The sequence below is a fragment of the Cygnus olor genome, chromosome 1 (assembly GCF_009769625.2).
Source record: "Cygnus olor isolate bCygOlo1 chromosome 1, bCygOlo1.pri.v2, whole genome shotgun sequence".
Lineage (NCBI taxonomy): Eukaryota > Metazoa > Chordata > Aves > Anseriformes > Anatidae > Cygnus > Cygnus olor.
Window position 1 is genome coordinate 101115049 of NC_049169.1, and position 15009 is coordinate 101130057.

At 41.1% G+C, this 15009-nt stretch overlaps 1 long non-coding RNA gene across 1 annotated transcript; it reads left to right on the forward strand.

The window, feature by feature from the left end:
- On the forward strand, positions 1–2372 carry LOC121078151. Its single transcript, XR_005824464.1, has 2 exons — positions 1–665; positions 1300–2372. It is a non-coding gene; the product is annotated as an uncharacterized LOC121078151 (long non-coding RNA).
- Positions 2373–15009: the final 12637 nt, after the last annotated feature.

The following is a 15009-nucleotide window of genomic DNA, read 5'->3' on the forward strand; positions in this document are numbered from 1 at the left end:
ATTTAATAATAATTTTATTATTATTAGCAGTAGCAGTACAGATAAGTAATTAGACGTCATCAAAGTCATTGAAGTCATAAAATAGTGTTCTAGCAACCAATAAATTCCACTTTCACTTAGAAGTTAATCGAATGTTTTTACATACAATATTGTGAGTTGTGAAATGCTGTCAAAACAGCCAACACCTATTTCTAAAATAATTCTCAAATGCAGTGTCAATCATGAATTGAAAGACTCATTGTAAGAGACTAAGAAGCTAAAACAAAAGAATGTCTCAAACACTCAGCACAAAAGGGTGATATGGTCAGAAAAGAGGATCCTGCTAGGTCAAGATAGTGCTTTTCTGAGGCCAACTTCCTTATCCTGGGTAACCTTCTGAGACATCTTTTGGTGTCCGTGGTTCTGGCAGTTGCGGTAGGAAAGGTATTAGCAATCTGCCACCCCAATTCCTCCCTCCCCTCAAGAAGGTTGTGGGACACAGGCTGCACATATTACCATACAAAGCAGGAACTGGAGGTGGGGACTAGCTGTAATTAGTATACAAAGTGAGAACTGGAGTTGGGTCCAGCTTATAAATAGTGCGACTCAGAAGGGCTTTGCGTGCACCCACCACCATCGCAGACAGAACAGGAACTGGACCAGAGACGTCGCTGGAACCCAGGGTGGTAATCTGGACCTTTCCTCTACCTCTGTCTTTCTCTATCTTCCTCTCTGTCTCCTATGCTATGGGCTATTCAGCCCTTTGCGAAATAACAAGATTTAAATAGCTCCCATTATAGATAACAAGGTTTAATCAAATTCTGCGAGAATAGCTTTTGCTATTTTATTAACTTTTGCTAAAAGCTAATAACACCAAACAACTGATTGAAAAGTTTTATGTCACTTTAATTTACTCCAAGGGTAGCATGAATGTTGGCAGTCTCCAAGAGGGTTTTCTAGAACAGCCCTCTACAGGCGCCCACACTCGTCACCAGTCCTTTATTTTATTTAATTATTTATTGAATAGGATATTCCAATAAGATACTAAACTTAGATGTCATTTGAACACATACGTAAACCAGTATACACAACTAACAAAGACCCAATAGATTTGATGGACTTCTCATTTTACTCTTAATTTTTTCTTCCAAATTCAAATTTCTACATCATGCGCTCAGTCTTGTCCAGCAGCTGTTTATTCATTCTTTGCTAGAACTGCTTTAATTGTCCCATTCTTCTTTCTTCCGCTCCATTGTCTTCTGTCTTTTGTGGAAAGGCTTCTTACAAGTATTGTTTGTTTTCTGTTTTCCTTTTCTGCAGGCTGTCATCTAACTTCTACAGCAACAAGTCCAGATTACGGAAACACTGCTGAGATGGGGAAAATCATCATTTATGAGCACACCAACTTCCAGGGGTACTCCAAAGAACTCACCAGAGACGTTGCCAATCTGAAAGATGTAGATTGGAATGACTGTATCTCCTCAGTGAAAGTAATTGGACAGCCTTGGGTGGCTTATGAGCACATGAACTACACAGGCCGGTTACTGGTATTTGAGGAGGGAGAGCATAGCTTTGTTGGTGAAGAGATGAATGACAAGATCACTTCTCTGGTGTTGATTACTGAAAATTTACACAATCCACAGATCACTATCTATGAACATGACCAATATCAAGGGAAGAGCAGGGTGATAACAGAAGCAACCAATTTGGCTAGGGGTCATTACAATGACATGGTGTCTTCTCATAAAGTCCAGCGAGGTGTCTGGCTCTTGTGTGAACATAGCGATGGAAGTGGTTTTTGCTACATTGCACGAGAGCATGAACACCTTCCAAGTTACAGAGCAATCAATTTCAATGACAAGCTTTCATTTCTGCGTCCCCTTCTCCCTGGAAGGTGTGGTTACTGATGGACTGCAAATTCTGAAGTCCTAAGGGTAGATGTAGCCCTAGCAAGAAGGATGGAACCCAGATCTCTCTGCTTTTTTTTATTTCCCCTTGTGCCATAGAAATACTGAATGGGAGAGCTCTCTTTTATGCTGTGCTGCAGATGTGTGTTTCTCAATCCTGTCTTGCACTGTTCTCCTTCCCCATGATGCCAATGAATGTAAGAACTATCATACTTAGTCATATGAAAAAAAACCTCTATGATAAGAGATGTGCCAGTGGTGTGTAACCTATTAAACCTGTAACTAGCATTCCAAAGTACTAAACCATGTAATGTGAAAGTGTTGCATGTTGCTTCTGTTGTTATATGCATAAACATATATATAGTGTATAACCAGAATTGCTGACTTTATATTCTTCTTTACAATGCTCTTGCTTCACAATGACCTCTGCAATTTTTTCTTCTATTCCATTTTGCATTGTTACCAATAAAGAAGATATTGCAGGCAGCAATGGCTGTGTTTTATGGATTGTTTGTGGTTTGACAGATAAATATTGCCCTTATGTGATGAGATTTCTATGTATTAAGAGAATGGTTCACCCAGTCAGATCCATGAAAAAGATTTCTAAGTCTTCTGAAAGACTTTATTTCCTTCCATTTTCATTTGTCAGTAACATTAGTTTCAGGCATGACTCAATGTGATGTCACTTAATGTGATCTTGGTAAGTCATCGTCTTATTTATGTTTAAGTTTTGTTAGAGCATTGCATTATATCAATGAATATATTGCTGCTTCTCTCCTGTGAGAGAAGTGTATAATTCAATTTGCGACATTCAACCAGGCTTAAAGTCTTGGTGAGCATGCTGATATTGCTATCATCATGGCCAAACACAAACCTGGAAACTTTACTGAATTATCACAATATTAATTGTATCTTAAGGCACTGATCATAGTACCAGTTTATTGTCTTATAATGCTCTCAAATATATAATCAAATGGAAATTTCTGATAAATTTGAATTGATTGGTTGACCGCAAGAGGAAATCCCGAGGATTTTTAAACCCTTTTAATCTTGATATGAGGTGATGTATTATTTTGAAATCACAGTGTTTCGATCAGAATGGAAAAACCCTTTCTTCCAAAGAAACCCTTTCTTCCAAACCATTATAATAATCTTGAGAGGTGCCATGTGGTACATTCTACTTCTACCACAGGGCTGACTTAAATGCTAGATCAGGTAGCTAAGTGCCTTCTGGCGTACTGAGTAGTGATGTGGTTTATCACCACCAAAAACATGCAAGGAATCCCAACAGGCCCTCTTTGTTCTTTACCAATTCCATGAACATCACTGAACACAAACGACATCTTTTGTTGGGTAAAGAGGCAAATAAGGCATGAAGATGCAAGCTACCAGAAGCAGAGAGATACAGGAGAAGGAATGAAGAAGAATCTGTAGTTCAGTGTTTTGCAAGCCACAGAACTGCCTGGAGGATGACCCATCTACTGTTCAGAGTTCCTTCAAGATTATGATCGTATTTTTACTCTTCACTTCCAAAGTGGCACACTAAAAACTACATGATAGAGTAACTTTTAAGATAATTTGCAATTAATTGCATTTGCACATGAAATATGCAAGGTCTTATTGAAGATGTGGGATCACATATTTCAGAAACTGTTTTGTCATATACTGGTTTACCTGGAGAATGCAGAGTTGCAGTTCTGAAACATCACTGTGAATGTCAGCTGCGCTCTCTGAGTCCTATTGTGGCAGTTGTGCAGCTCTGTATTGCAAAGTTTGTCTATCTGAGTGCTGAGCTCCTGTTTGCTACTCTGTTCTTGTATTTATAGCTATAAGTAAAACCTACAGCATGCATTGCTATCTATTGTCTGCTGGGCTTTGTCCTATTTTAAAACAAACGTCAGCCACTTGTGGTCCTTTTCTAGGCTCATGTGGGTGGATGCAAATGTACAGTATACAAATACACACCTCCCTGGAGGTGTTCAAGACCAGGTTAGCTGAGGCCCTGAGCAACCTGACCTAGTGGGTGGCAGGGCAGGGGAGTTGGAGCTAGATGATCTTTAATGTCCCTTCCAGCTGAAGCCGTTCTATGATTCCATGATTCTATGATCATTCAGGGTTCATGTGTGACGGGACACTTCTTACTACTTTGGAGACAATTTCTGGTTTCCTTGCTTTATTCGCCACAGATCTTCTTTTGAAAGGCCTCCAAAACACAATTCAAAGAACACTCAGAATTGCATCTACTCTAGGCCAAAATAATTTGGACACTGAGAAATTTTCTGAGAAAGCCAACTGTACAAAAAGAAAAGAAATAGTTAAATCCCTTAAACACTTCCAGGGATGGAGCATCCACAACTTCCCTGGGCAACCTGTTCCAGTGCCTCACCACCCCGAGAGAAGAATTTCCTCCTAATCTCTAATCTAAATCTCCCCTCTTTTAGTTTAAAGCCATTACCCCCAGTCCTATCACTACACTCTTTGATGAATAGTCCCTCCCCAGCTTTCCTGTCCCCTTTAGGTATTGGAAAGCCACTGTAAGGTTTCCCCTAGTCCCTCTTAAATAGGCATAGTATAAATATAGAGTAAAAACAGTGATTCCAAAATAAACAATAATTTTAAAACGTTCATAGAGGGGATTATTACTTATCTGACTTGTGGAAAATGGACTCCACAATCAGTAAGACTGTCAAGTAGGTAAGTTTATTCAGCGCTGGGCAGCACAGGGGGTAGTCCCACCAAAGTCGTGCGCACCCGACGTGGCAATTTGCCATGGTTATATGCAGTAAGAGTTACATATGCATGAAGTTTCAAAATGTGCCTATACATATGCATAACCTGTCCCCGCTTCATAGTAAACTGAGTTCCAAGGAGTCATTTCCATAAGCTCCTCCCATCTGCGCTTGCGCAGTGTCTCCTGGTGGTGGTCTCTGGGGGTCATGGGGATGAAGATTGATGACTCTTCCTCGTCACCGCTAGTTGACCTCTTGTCTTTGCACAGACTCAGTCGCTCCTTGGCTCTTGTCCATCCATAGGACCAGTTTCTGCCAGTTTCTTAAGATAGGCTCACACTCTTATTACGAGACTAACCTTGGTATGAGGGAGGGAATTAGGAGAATCTTATCAAGTAGAGATAGAGTGCTGATGGCATTAAACTAGGATGCTACTTAGTGTCTTTGCTAACTGTGCTGCATTGTGCAAATTAACTAAAGCAAGAAGCCTTGGGCCCCTTACCAAGGTCAGTCTCCTAATAAGAGTGTGAGTGTGAGAGTGGTGACCACCACCAGGAGACACTGCGCAAGCGCAGATGGGAGGAGCTTATGGAAATGACTCCTTGGAACTAATTTAATATGAAGCGGGGACAGGTTATGCTTATGTATAGGCGCATTGTGAAACTTCATGCATATGTAACTCTTTACTGCATATAACCATGGCGAATTGCCACGTCGGGTGCGCACGACTTTGGTGGGACTACCCCCTGTGCTTCCCAGCACTGAATAAACATACCTACTGTCCAATCTTAGTGATTGTGGAGTCCGTTTTCCGCAAGTCAGTTAAGGGGCCCAAGGCTTCTTGCTTTAACTAATTTGCACAATGCACAATAGTTAGCAGAGACATTAAGCAGCATCTACTAGTTTAATACTGTCAGCGCTCTATCTCTACTTGATAAGATTCTCCTAAATCCCTCTCTCATATCCACAGTAAAGTACAATATACATTTGAACAGAATTCTGAATAAGGAAAGCTTGTAACCTGTGTTATTCTAGAAAGAGGTATCTAGAGAGGGATCAAACAGGATGCACATCACTAAGAAGTGATACACAAATGGGCTGAACTTTTCTCTGCTTAATTGGAAATGTCTGCAGAGCAAGTTCAAACATGTTTGGCTGATCAGAATATAAAATTTAGGCTTAAGGTCAGGTCTTCTCTAAACAGAAACAGCTTGATGACTAAGCATAGCCACTTATTTTGTATCAATGCAGCGTTATATTGCTGAACAAATATTTGATTCTTTGAAAAACAATTTTCAGAACTCAGTTCTTCCTGGAGCCCGTTGTTCATGTTGTCTCGGCTCATGTCTGAGCATGATGCATTGATGGGTTAAGACTCTTGACTGACTGGCAGAACACCAGATGACTATCTTTCAATTCATAGATTTTAAAGTCAGAATTAGCATTCTTTGGGTTGAATCACAGACTATAGATCCTTGTGGTCCTTTCCAACTCTGGATATTCTATGATTAATGATCCAAATTTCATTCATAAAATGCTACATAAAAGCTGAAATCCCTGCATTAAACACACACAGACACACACAAAATCCAAACCCTCCATAAATATATTCCTGCTTTCTTCAAAATTCTGTAACACATACATCACATTACTGTTCCTGCTTCATTGTTTCTTTTTTCTTACTTGCACCAGAAATTGTTGTTAGGCATATAGGAACTGCTTGCACAGCACCCTATACTCAGATGACCCCAGAGAATTAATTAGCTCTCAGAAGTGAACATGTACAGAGCCTAAGGCTACATAAACTTTAATTTTCACCACAAGTTCTAAGTCAGCCTGAGGAGACACTCCATAGAATTTCATAAGTTACATAAAATTTTGTCTATCTGATTATTCAGCCAAGAAGGATCCAGCCAAAGGACTTCAATTCCAGGTTAAAAATGGCATCCATGGTAACACTGACTGATTTGTTCTAACACAGGCACATTTGTTCAGAGGTGAACCTATGAACCAGTTTTGAAAATCTGATTGCAAAGAAAATACAGGATGGTGTAAAATCTTTTATATGTATTTACATGCAGGCAGTTATTATTTTCCATTAAACTGTAGAGTTATACATTTGAGGGCAAGCAGCAGCTTTTAAAATCCTGGCTAGAAGCTTTAGAGTCACACAAGCAATAACACCAGCTAGTAATCTGTAACCCATAGCATGTGTCTCACAGTGGAATTAACTATGTGGCCCAAACCTTAGGCAGATGATCAACACCAGCTCATGTTCAACATCCTGTCCACCAGTAGGGCAGAGTGAGAAAGAGACAACCCAGACACAACTAGAATCCCTTAATTTCTCTGTTACCCATACACAAAATACTGTTAAACTTGGGGCAAAGTAAAAACTTCACAGTGATAGTAAGAGCAAGAGCCATTGTCCAGAATGAAAATAAAAAAGAAACAGGTTGGGTAGAAAAGAGTAAAACAGAAGAATCCTTTGTTCAGAGACTACATGCAAGTTGGAATTTGGTGGTCAGACTGCTTTTCCATGTGCTTGGAGCACTCTCTGAGGAGTATAAATGGGGAACTGATTTATGCAAGTGTGAGAGAGAAGTGGTTGAAATCATTATGAAAGCAAGGATGGCTGAGTGACCGCAATGTTGAACGAAGCACTTAAGTTAACATCAGAGGAATAACGGACTCGCTCTGCAACTTCATCCCCTAGCAATCAATTTGCAATCTTCTTATATTTTTCTTGGGTTAGCAGCAACCTGTTCTCCTAACTGGTGACCCTACAGTGAAATTTCACTCAAAAATTGTAATCACTGATGAGCGAAAAATTGATAAAGACAAGCAAGAAACAGTGTCCAGCTGTTAAAGCTCAACTGCTTCACAATTAATTTTTCTATGCAGTCAAATATTAATAAATATAATGTATGCAAAAAGAACTGTGGTAACTTTTCAGGGGAGACAGAGAAATTTGTTATGAGCTGATGCACCTACTCTTTGATCTTTTCACATTTTCTTTCTCTGAAAGACAACTTTTTGAAATTCTGAAAGTAAGGCTTGACCAGGAATTAAATTGTGGACAGTAGCTGTGATGTGTCCCAAGCGTATTTCTTACCCTAAATGGGTTGGAAAAATCCAAAGACATTTGTTTTGCAGGAACATTTGGATGTTTTCCTTGAAAAGCTATGAAGAAAGAGGGAAAGAGAGAGAATACCATAACAGACTAGCCAATAAGTCTGTAGTAATCACGCACATCTATAATGAGATAGGTAGCTGAAACCTTGGTTTACCTGTCAGGAACAAATACATGTGTGAATCAAATTTTTAGCTTAAAGGTGTAAGCAATCATGTGTTTACCATCAAGTATGTATTTCTCTCCAAGGAGAATCTCCATCCTTTACTGGATGCAGGGGGAAACTTAGTTTAAAAAGATGAGGAGAAGGCTGAGGTGCTTAATGCCTTCTTTGCCTCAGTCTTTAGCGGCAAGACCAGTTTTTCTCTGGATACCCAGTACCCTGAGCTGCTGGAAGGGGATGGGGAGCAGGATGTGGCCCTCACTATCCATGAGGAAATGGTTGGTGACCTGCTACAGCACTTGGATGTATGCAAGTCGATGGGGCCAGATGGGATCCACCTGAGGGTACTGAGAGAACTGGTGGAGGAGCTGGCCAAGACGCTTTCCATCATTTATTGGCAGTCCTGGCTATCAAGGGAGGTCCCAGTCGACTGGCGGCTAGCAAATGTGACGCCCATCTACAAGAAGGGCTGGAGGGTAGACCCAGGAAACTATAGGCCTGTTAGTTTGACCTCAGTGCCAGGGAAGCTCATGGAGCAGATTATCTTGAGTGTCATCACGTGGCACTTACAGGTCAACCAGGTGATCAGGCCCAGTCAGCATGGCTTTAGGAAAGGCAGGTCCTGCTTGATAAACCTGATCTCCTTCTATGACAAAGTGACACGCTTAGTGGATGAGGGAAAGGCTGTGGATGTGGTCTACCTTGACTTCAGTAAGGCTTTTGATACCGTTTCCCACAACATGCTCCTCAAGAAACTGGCTGCTTGTGGCTTGGATTGGTGTATGCTTTGTTGGGTTAAAAACTGGCTGGATAGCCGAGCCCAAAGAGTTGTGGTGAATGGAGTCAAATCCAGTTGGAGGCCGGTTACTAGTGGAGTCCCCCAGGGCTCAGTACTGGGGCCAGTCCTCTTTAATATCTTTATCGATGATCTGGATGAGGGGATCGAGTGCACCCTCAGTAAGTTTGCAGACCACACCAAGTTAGGTGCGTGTGTCGATCTGCTCGAGGGTAGGAAGGCTCTGCAGGACAATCTGGGTAGGCTGGACCGATGGGCTGAGGCCAACTGTATGAAGTTCAACAAGGCCAAGTGCCGGGTCCTGCACCTGGGGCACAACAACCCCAAGCAGAGCTACAGGCTGGGAGATGAGTGGTTGGAAAGCTGCCTGGCAGAGAAGAACCTGGGAGTATTGGTTGATAGTCGGCTGAATATGAGCCAGCAGTGTGCTCAGGTGGCCAAGAAGGCCAACAGCATCCTGGCTTGCATAAGAAGCAGTGTGGCCAGCAGGCCTAGGGAAGTGATTGTCCCTCTGTACTCGGCTCTGGTGAGGCCGCACCTCAAGTACTGTGTTCAGTTTTGGGCCCCTCAGTACAAGAAGGACATGGAGGTGCTCGAGAGAGTCCAGAGAAGGGCGACGAGACTGGTGAGGGGTCTGGAGAACAAGTCTTATGAGGAGCAGCTGAGGGAGCTGGGATTGTTCAGCCTGGAGAAGAGGAGGCTCAGGGGTGACCTTATCGCTCTCTATAGACACCTTAAAGGAGGCTGCAGCGAGGTAGGAGTTGGTCTATTCTCCCATGTGCCTGCTGACAGGACGAGGGGGAATGCACTAAAGTTGCACCAGGGGAGGTTTAGGTTGGATATTAGGAAGAACTTCTTTACTGAAAGGGTTGTTAGGCATTGGAATGGGCTGCCCAGGGAAGTGGTTGAGTCACCATCCCTGGAGGTCTTTAAGAGACATTTAGATGTTGAGCTTAGTGATATGGTTTAGTGGAGGACTTGTCAGTGTTAGGTCAGAGGTTGGACTTGGTGATCTTGGAGGTCTCTTCCAACCTAGATGATTCTGTGATTCTGTGATTCCCCGGTGGAAAGTTTTCCTGAAGGAGATGCCATACAGTCAGTTGCTATCCTACGTTCCTCAGTTAAGTCCCAGACACACATTCACATTTAATAGCATCAAATTAAGGATATATTTATCTCTGACCTAGTGCATAGCGTCAGGATACATTTATCTCTGACATAGTGCATGCTATGTTTTCCAAGTAGCCATCTACCTTTTAGCAGTACCTCCAGTAACTCTGGATTGAAAATCTTGTTGAGAAGATAAAGGAAAAAAAAAGTAAAAAAAAATAGTTATGGAATGTGCTTTAGGTTCTCTGGCTTTAACTGGTGCTCTCTCTTTATGAAGGAGCAAATACAGACAGCAATCCAGAGAGCTTCCACCTAGGCCAGCAGCATGCCACAAAATTGCCTTGGTTTCTGCATAATCCTGTCAGATTACTCAGCTGAATAAAGTCTCAATTTAGAAAGCTTCTGACATATAAATTTTTGGCAATCTGCTGTCCAGTCCATCAATCAGTTCACCATGGCTGCAACTTGTAGCCAGATGGAAAATCTTTTAAAAGTGTCCTGGTTTCAGTTAGGACAGAGTTAATTTTCCTCCTAGTAGCTGGCAGGGTGCCATGTTTTGTATTAGAATGAGAAGAGCGCTGATAACATGCTGATGTTTTAATTGTTGTAGAGCAGTGCTTACACCAAGCCAAGGACTTTTCAGCCTCTCTCTGTCCTGCTAGCGAGCAGGCTAGGGATGCAGCAGGAGCTGGGAGGGGACAGACCCAGGACAGCTGACCCAAACTGGCCAAAGGGGTATTCCATACCATCTGACGTCATGCTGAACAATATATAGGGTGGCTAGCTGGGGTGGAGGGGGGGGCCGGCTGCTCGGGGATAGGCTGGGCATCGGTCAACGGGTGGTGAGCAATTGCATTGTGCATCACTTATTTCGTACACATTATTACTATTAATACTATTATTATTATTATTATTGTTGTTATTCTTTTCCCTGTCTTAATAAACTGTCTTTATCTCAACTCACAGGCTTCACTTTCCCGTTTCTCTCCCCCATCCCGGAGAGGGAGGGGGGAGGGTGAGCGAACGGCTGTGTAGTGTTTGACTGCCAGCCGGGCTAAACCACAACAAAAAGGTATTGGGCTTCCCTCTCATAAAGCAAGCTTTGTTTTTCTAAAGCTGTGGTTCCCACTCAAGTTTGTTAGCCATTCACTTCCAGAAGCAGGCTATTCCACTATTCTGGTGCTGGGATACTTGTGCTGTAATGTCAGACCCACTTACATGCAAGCTACTGCGCTTTATAAAGTTTTAAAATCAGGAAATGGCAGCAACCTTCAAATGCATCTCATGCAAGACTTCTGCTTCCCTAGACGGTCTAGATTTCAGAAGTCCACAAAGTAGGGGCAGCACAGGTAGTGTTCATGCGAGATACCACTTGATACCATTATAGCCCCTCTACCTCATTCTTAATGAAGTTAACGTTGTAGCTAACTGACGCTTGCATCAGTAAAAACAGCTTCTGTGAAACAGCTTTTGGAAAAGAACCATCTAATAACAGAACATGAATGTTCTTTAACCTGTTTTTCTCAGTAACTAGGAGTACTATATAAAACTAGAGGTCTGTAGTCTTACCATACATGAAGTGTAAAGTACACAATTCACCAGAATAATCCAACATTTTAATAATAAAAAGTTAGGATGCACCGATGATTTATCACACATGAAGTGAAATATGAAGGTTTACAACATGGTATTTACCTAGCTAGCAGGTAGTGGCCACAGAATTCATTCATGTTCTGTTATTAGATGGTTCTTTTCCATTCTTATTTTTCATTGGTTTTAGTGTTAAAACATTTGGGAGTTTTGCACATATACTGCATGAGAGTGGTGATCTCTTATCAGAAGAAGCTGTTGAGACATCTTCTTATCAGAGATGTTGAGACATCTTATCAGAGATGTTGAGATATATTCTTATCAGAAGAACCTGTTGTGATATATCTGCAAAAATATCTTTTTGAAATTCGTGGCTGAAATGTCTTTCCCCTAGTGGTTTATTACTAATGATTCTGACAGTTTGAGAAACCCCTTGCATGTGCCTAGCAGCTATAGGTAAAAGACAGATGTGGAGAGTATAAAGTGATGCTCTTCCGCCAGGCAAATGCATTGTCACCTGGATCTGCATATATGTTATTCCATAGACCAGCAGGCTCTCACCAGGAGTGAAGGAGATGTCTTGGATGATCTTACTAATATTTCTGTTACTAAAATAGTTCAGACATTTTAGTGAATGATTTCTTTAGCATAAAAAGTAACAATGGGCCAGAACACTCTCACTCTGTTTCTTGCAGATGCTTCTCCTTCTCTCAGCATCCAGGATAATTACTCCATTTTGGTTTGTACTTTCCTCACACCACAGATCTCATTTTTATTTTTATTTTTATTTTTATTTTTATTTTTATTTTTATTTTTATTTTTATTTTTATTTTTTCTTTCTTTCTTTGCTTCTTTCCCTAGGACACTTCTCCTTGTGCCTCTCACAAGGAGACTTGCAGCCCCTACATATTTATGAATGAAAGACATAGCCTGGAACAGGTAATGGAGTGCTTGTTAATCAAGTTTTCAAATGATACCAAACTGCAGGGACCCATCTCTACACTTAGCAACAGGGCTGATATCGAAAGAGATCTAGACAGGCTGGTAGAATTGGCCAATAGACTTGTTATGAAATTCAGTGTGAACAAATGCAAAGTCCTGCATCTGGAACGAAAAGACACAGGCTGGGGACTGACTGGCTGGGAGTAGCTCTGCTGAAAAGACCAGGCACTGTTTCTTTTCTCTTCCTTTGCTGTCTTATGTATCTGTAGGAAACCTTGTTATTCTTCACATCCCTAGCCAAGTTTAGCTTCAGCTGTGTTTTGGCTTTCCTGATCTAATCCCTACAGTCCTGGACCATATCCCTTTAATCTTCCCAGGGTGTATGTCCCTGTCTGCACTGTCTATGCATTTCCTTTTAGTGTTTTAGTTTGGTTAAGTTTGTAATTTACTGTGTGATGAATTCAATTCAATTCAAGAATTCATTAGATGATCCTTCTGATACTTGCTCATTCAGAGCAGAATGTCTGAAACCCTTTGAAAGACCATGACCAGACAGAAGCTACTGAACAGTCATTGGGCTGAATCCTGAGCAGAAGGAACTCCAGCAGATTTTATTGGATGTTGCTTTCTGCAAAGAAGAATTCCAATGTGACTCAAACCATATGATCAAGCAAGGACACTCATCACACCTGAATAAACTGCTCTTGGTGTTTGTTGCAGGTTGTTCACCTCAGCAGTTTTCTGGAGAAGCAACATTAAAAATAACAAACACAGAAGAGCACGTTTGTTTCCCAAGGTGCAAACCTCATTGTCACAGATTACAGAGAACATGCACTGACCAAGTTTTCAAGAACACACCTAAGGTACTGCCAGTTGTTGACAGTCACTGAACAGGCAAGGGCAGTATTCAGAACGGCACAGGATCTACCTCCAGAGTGCCCTCAAAGGGAGAATTCCTGGGTATGTCACAGCTTGTGTCACTGCACTGTATAAGTTCACCAACGTAGGGCTGACTGTTGTAGCTGACCATGTAGCTGAGGCCTGGTGGTCTCCTGTCCCCAAAAATCTCCAGTGACATCGCAGACACACAGAGAGAGATAAAGGGAACAAAATAATGCAAATGTTGAATAAACTGAACGAAAATGTTGTGCTAGAAACTTCTTGGAGCATGAGCTGAGCACAAGCTCATCATGAGCACCAGATTCAATTGGTTTGAAAGGACTGAGCATGGCTCTAAGAAAAGATATAGAAGAAGGGGTCAACTGCTCTCATTGTGGATTCAGACTCACCATCAGCTAGCCTGTGGACCAACAACCCTCCCATCAGCAAGGATATCCTTGATGCCAACTGCCAGGGAAGATGAGATTCAACATGGTATGGCTCAAGCATGGTGAGGGCACTCTGGGGAAAACCTATGCCAGATGGGGGGGCTCATGGGACATGGGCAAGAGCAATAATTAGTGTACCTGTGTGCAGCAAAAAGACCTTAAAGAACCAATCAATTGTAACTACCTGTCTAGCTACATTTTTTTTTTAAAAAAATTTTACCCCCTCTCTGTTTTTCCTTGATTTACATTTCCCATGAGTGATTGCTTGATTAGTCTTAGAATCTGACAGAAATCCCAGATGGCCCTCTCCTAGTACATCACACTTGTGTGATCCCAGGAGAAAAACTTTGCTTTAAGGTCTCTGTGTCCATACCAATTTGAATCCTACAAGCATGTGATCTTTCAAAAAGATTATTAAATGCTCTGTTAACAACTTTTTTTTTCTCTTTTTTTTCCCTGTTGAGAGAAAAGTCTAGTGTTTGGGAGAAACAGTAACTTTGTGCAGGAGGCACATTTTACTCATGTATAGAAGAAAATAGAGGATGGGGAGGTGAAGATAAATAAGATCAGTGGTTCAGGAATCTAAAAAGGTGGAAAAATATGCTAGGAAAAGATAATTTCCATGGACAGAAATGGAATCTGCTGTTAAAGGAAAAATATTAAAAAGAAATCCTATATAAGGTATTTTCTTCAGAATGAACGGGCAAAATTCTTGGATCCATGCTTAGCACAATATTATTATTGTTGCTTATCAGTTGTATGAAGCATTGCTACTAAAGAAATTATTTAATTTCTAAACAGACAGTATAAAGGTACCTACTGCAAATGATGATGTCTACAAATATGTATGTTTGTTTTCTATGTTTCTGCTTTAAAAACATGACTTTTAGTCTGTTTTTACACCATAATAATAGATCTCTATTTATACTCTATTTCTGGTCTCTACGCTGGCACTTTCCTTTCTGTTTGTTAGACAGTAACAGCTTTTTTTATTACTATCTACAATAGTGCCATTTACTTCTATTTACTATACATATAGATATGTGTTATTACATATGTAGATATAGCCATCTCTATACACAAAATATATTATTTTTGTTTTGCTCTAGAAATATTTCAACATGAAAGAGGTATTTATCATTAAGAAAAACAATCTACGGCTAGTATGAGGTATATTTACTATTATTCAACACTGGAAATTATACATCACATGAATTTGCAGAGTCCCTGATATATGGTAGCTAAATCAGGCATAGTACATGAAATAGCGGGGAGCTCAGCTCAGTCTGACCCAGGGAGTGAAGGGTCCTTCAGGGCTGCTTGGCCTCTGCT